Source organism: Asterias rubens, chromosome 10, assembly GCF_902459465.1.
Source record: "Asterias rubens chromosome 10, eAstRub1.3, whole genome shotgun sequence".
NCBI classification, from domain to species: Eukaryota; Metazoa; Echinodermata; class Asteroidea; order Forcipulatida; family Asteriidae; genus Asterias; species Asterias rubens.
The window spans coordinates 10,092,308-10,098,307 of record NC_047071.1 but is presented as its reverse complement, the minus strand read 5'-3'; positions in this window follow the sequence as shown (position 1 = coordinate 10,098,307).

Sequence of the window (6,000 nt, the reverse complement as noted above, 5' to 3'; positions counted from 1 at the left end):
AATATTAATATTGATATTAACAATCATAATACGAGGTATTTTGCAGCATGTTTATACAAGTGAGATATTCCGTTAAAGTTACAAATTATGACGAATAAGGACAGCTATATCTATTACAATTTAAGTGGTGGTATTACTTTCTTCTTTTTTTATGCAGATTTCTAATTAAATTTTGTAAACTTTTTGATCAAGCACCTTCCACTAAAACGCGGTGGTTTGAAGCCGGTGACCTGTATTCGTTTACTTTTTCTGATCATGGGCACATTAGCGCACCAAACTGAGCTCCTCATATTAACCAATGCTATTAATACAAATATACGTACAATACTTATAAAACACGTTAACAAGTCTTATAGCTTCTTGAAAACAAACTATAGGTGTATCATTGTACATGACAACAATAATGTATCTCAAAATGTAAGCAGGTTAACCGAGTAGTTTTTGAGCTAGGCTCATCCGATCACCTCGGAATCACCAGGATTACATCGGGATTACAAGGATCACCTCGGGATCACCAGGATTACATCGGGATTACAAGGATCACCTCGGGATCACCAGGATTACATCGGGATTACAAGGATCACCTCGGGATCAACAGGATCTCCTTGAGAGCGCACACGATCGAGAAGCTAAACGAACGCACCCTATATGTTCTCTTTAAACAGCTAGATTTTACTTATATTTTAATACAACAGCCAAAAAAAACAAGTAGAATAGCTTTTTATGTTTATTGATACTTATTAAAATTGTCTTCGTTTATTTATTTAAAAATCAAGTACTAACTTTCGGTTTAATTTCGGTAAGGTTAGGGGTAGGGTTATGTTTTGTTGAGAGCTGTGATGCCGCGTATTTTGTGCACGTGAGTCCATTAATATACCATACATGATGAGAGCAGTATTTATCAGGGTGTCTTTACTTTAGGGCGGATGTGATCAAATCTATACTGATTTTGCGTAAAGTAAGTCGACACTGTTCGATTTAAACGAACATGCGCTAATGTAACACCTTAGGTCACTCATTCGCTCGTCCCCAGCGCCAATTGCCTTAAAGTCACCTGGAAGTGGTATTTTTTCCAAATAAAGCTTTTGTCACTAATATATGTGTTTTGATGAGTGGAATGTGAATAAACAGTTAACTAAGGTTTTAAAAAAATCAGTTCTTATGTTATTTACAAATTTAAGAGTAGACCCCGACCCGAGAGGGCGCTGTTCGTGACGTCAATCGAGGCAGACTTTGCCTGTAATGCGTAGAGTAAACATAATTGCAAAGTACATGTACGGACCAAGTCGTGAGTTTGTAAGTTTACAAAAAAAGAAGATTTTTCCGGCAATGCCGACCAGGTGTATTGCTACTGAATGCAGAAAAACACTTTTTGAAATGTACCAACTCACGACTTGGACGTACATGTCCTTTGCACGTGTGTTTACTATACGCATTGCAGGCAAAGTCTGCCTCGATTGACGTCACAAAAGGGGTAGGCGGAGTCAGCCCCAAACAACCTATATATTTTTTAAACATATAAATCGTGACAAACAATAATTACTAAAAAAATGTTTTATTGTTCGTAAGCATATACTCTTATGTTTGAAAGAAAACAAATTCTATTTCCAGGTGACTTTAACCAAAGGCGCTGGGATGGGCAAACGTATTAAGCATGCTCATTGGTTTAAGGCAAGGCGCTGCTCAGGCTCATCATGCATCACACTTACACTGCTAGCATGACGTACTTCGTGAGCTACAATCTGTGCAAGTTGATTGGCCCATCCCAGCGTTCCTGGACAGACTGGCCGCTGGGGCCGAGCGAAGTTCACTCATGTCCATAGTTTGGATAACCTGTTGTTTGGACACCGACATCAATGCCATCTAAACTCTGTACTGATGTGCTGACGGTAGATTGTGCGACAGATAACTTCATTGTAGATCCAGAACTTAATCTACATTTTGCCATAGTGTTGCTTCTACTAAGACCCCTCTGTTTAAGACACCAGATATGCTTGGTAAAACCAGTCCCAGCAAATGGATACATGAACGGGTTGGCAGCACTATTCACGTACAGAATTACCTTAGTGATAGCCGTTGACGTCTTAAAAAGGTTCGAGTTGCCCAGGAAATGGGAATCCCAAACGAGCCAGACGATTATGAAATGCTCCAACAGCCACGACACTGCAAACACAATCACCACGATCATAATCAAGCGGAGAGTCTTGCGCATGCGTCGTGATCGTTGACCTTTATCATTTCCTATATTTCCTGGATTGGGCTTTCTGAGTCTGCGATAGATCAGCAGGTAGCACGTGATAATGAAAGAGAGTGGCAGGACGTACATCATCAAGGCACTTGCGGTGTGAAAGAGCTTTTGGCCGCCACTCCAGGGAAATATGATGGTGCAGTATACCCCATAGAAGTTAACGGTGTATATGACGATGGGTGAAAATAAAGCCAACGAAACTAAAGAAGAGATTAAATAAAAAAGGCTGAATGTTTACAAAATATAGACATAATAATCCATCCGTTGCTATTTCGAAAAAGAAAAAAAAACATGTTACGGTGATTTCTAAACACCACAAAAGTGAACAAAACACTGTCAACACAATGTGGACATGAAACATTTTGTGGACTACACTCGTCCACACACAGAGCTATGTACGTGTGGCAGTCACTGTGTGGGCATTCCTTTGTTCTGACACTTAAAGAAGAAAAACAAAACGTATTCTTCAACACTGAAACGCAGTGTGGACATGTATAAGTCCATTAAGTGTTGCCATGTCCCTTAGTATGTGACACCTTCACAGTATTTTAACAAGTTCGAGAAAGCAAAGGAAACGAAAGTCCGCAAAGTGTATGCTATTGATCAACATAGAGATGTTGAAGGTGTATCGTTTGGATTCATACTTCAGTTTGGTCTAGTCTACGCACAACCGATTGCTTTTCATGTATTGTCGGAGTGCTGTCGTCAGAGTGCTATATTGCCTCTCACAGCAATGCTAAAGGCACTGGTAGATCTTTGGTAATTGTCAAAGACCAGTCTCCACACTTTGTGTATCTCACGTATGCATACAAATAACAAACCTGTGAAACTTTTAGAACATTGGTCGTCGAAATTAAAAGAAGTGGAAGAATAATAAACTTGTCGTAAAGGTTGTGTGTCAAGCAGCTGAAGTTATTTTCAGTGAGAAACTTCTTCTTTCTCAAAAACTACGTACTTCAGAGGGAGCACTTTCTCACAATGTGTTATACTATCAACAGCTCTCCACTGCTCAATACCAAGTAAGTTTTGACGCTGAAAACTATTTTGGGTAAATACCAATAGTGCCCAGTGCCTTTAACAAGATCAAGAGTTATATACTGCAGTTTATTGCAACAATACCAATCAAGAAATGTTCAATGCCATGCCTTCTGGTGCAACGAGAGACCTAGCTCCAAGAAAACGGTAAGGTACGGAGACAGAGGAGTACCCTTATAATCGGGGCTGGTGTGGCAGGAGATTGTGTCCCCCATGGCGAACTATGGGTGCTTCGATTAGCTTCCCTGGGTCTACCCCGCGGTGCTCACTCTGGTGAGCCCTTTTCAACAAGAGCTAAACGAACGATCACTCACCGCTCTCGTAGTGACGTCATGCACCTTGGGCCAACCCCCAAGTGACCCACTCCACAAGCAGGGCATCAGGGGCTGACCCGGGTGAGCTATTTGAACGCACCGGCGGGGGCACGACCGGGGTCAACCCAGGGAAGCTAAACGAACGCACTCTATGTAATATACAACTACTTTCGATAGCGCCCACTTTCGAATCATCCTCCTCTAGCCCATGCTACTTTTTCATAAGGGGGACAGAATCTCAAGCGGACGGAATTCCCTGGAACACTTCCGCCCGCTCATTTCTCTCTTTCTGGAGCAAGTAGGGAAACAAATAGAGACCCGCAACCGTGCATCTTGAGACATACCAAGTCACGATATTTGTCGTTTATTCTTATCAACAAATTAAGTTGAAATATAATAGGTAACCTAATGGCCAAAATAGTTTCAGTTTATATACAAAGTTAAAAGATAAAGAATTGCATTCAAATATTACAAAGTTAAAAAACAACCAAAGTACAACAAAGAGAAGAGCCAAGTGGCTTTAGCGACTTGATACGAGAAACACGCGAATGAGGAGCAAGCAAGTTGCTCTTTCTTTGGATAATTTGTTAGCTGAGATTAAGTTATTTCTCAAAAGTGTATGCAACCTGGGAAGTCATTTCCTTTGGGTGCGTTCGTTTAGCTTCCCTGGGTCGACCCCGGTGTGTGGCAGTTTTGAAAATGAATGCAGAGACTTGTACTTCCTTTCACTTTCAACACGGGAGGACTCTGTCTATTCAACAAATTTTGCGTCATTGTACTTATTCTTTGGTTTGTTATACTGTAAGACTTAATTTTATAGAATTAAAGCAAAAAATAAAACATGTCATAAATGTCTTCGTTTACTAAAGGCAGTGGACACTATTGGTAATGACTCAAAATAATTATTGGCATAAAACCTTTCTTGGTGACGAGTAATGGGGAGAGGTTGACGGTATAAAACACTGTGAGAAACGGCTCCCTCTGAAGTGCCATAGTTTTCGAGAAAGAAGTAATTTTCCACGAATTTGATTTCGAGACCTCAAGTATAGAACTTGAGGTCTCGAAATCAACCATCTAAACGCACACAACTTCGTGTGACAATGGTTATTTTTCTTTCATTATTATCTCGCATGTTCGATGACCGATTGAGCTCAAATTTTCACAGGTTTGCATTTTATGCATATTATGTTGGGACACACAAACTGTGAAGGCTAGTCTTTGACAATTACTAATAGTGTCCACTGCCTTTAGATTACATTACCATTTACAATAATATAAATAAATAAATAATAACTTTCGATTTATATAGCGCCTAATAACTAACACTTAATTCTCTAAGCGCTTTACATTAGTGCCCTGGTCATAGGGCCAATAACATCTCTTTTTAATGTTTCTCATCTCCCTTGGGAGTATACAACCTGGGCAACAGTTTATATTGCTCCAAAGGCTTTTTCATTCACAATATCAACCTCTACCCTCGCAGGTACCCATTTATTCCCCTGGGTGAAGAGAAGCAATTATAGTAAAGTATCTTGCTCAAGGACACAAGTGTCACGACCGGGATTCGAACCCACACTCCGGTGAAAACGCACCAGAACTGGAATTCGATGCTCTTAACCACTCGGCCGTGACACTCTACAATATAATGCTGTTACGGTAAAAACATTTCCGTAGGAGGAAACTTTGTTTTCATAAAACGACATTAACAACACAAATTATTATGCTATGAGGCCTATACTCATAGTGCTTCTCAGCTGAAATTAACAGCCACCTCGGGTGTGTTTTGAAGAGGGTTTGTGATGGTGCGTATATTGACCCCGATGAGGGCAGTATTTATATCGTTTAGTTTACTTCTGGGCAGTTGTGATCAAACCTATCCTGATTTGTGTAAATGAGTTAAAAGTGTTTATAGGTGCGTTCGCACGTGTAAGTACAACTAACGGATGGGACGTAAATCCGTCGGTCCCGTGTGTGAGGTAATGCACGTAAAATAACCCAAACGCGCGTTTTTGAAAGGAAAATGTACTCACCCCGGTGTTCATGGTATGATCGGCAGCATATTGCGCCACAGCACCTTGTAAACCATTACATGGTGCTATGTGAAATGAGTAGGTCTCATAGTTCAAACGTATAGTCCCTTACAACCTGCAGGAAAATACTTAATGTTGAAGCGCCTTCAGCGTCACTGAGTGAGTGACGGACACACGAAGAGCGTTTAACTAGCCATCACGTGATACTCGTGTGTGCCCCCCCCCCCCGGTGTCAGCCGCCCAGCGAGCGGGTCTCTGGTTGATGCCCGGATACAATGACGTGGTTTCCGGCAGCAAACAAATAGGGGGAAACAAGTTGAGTTCGACTTGAATACAGAAACTTTCACAAATTTGAAGCAATTTTGAAGTCTGT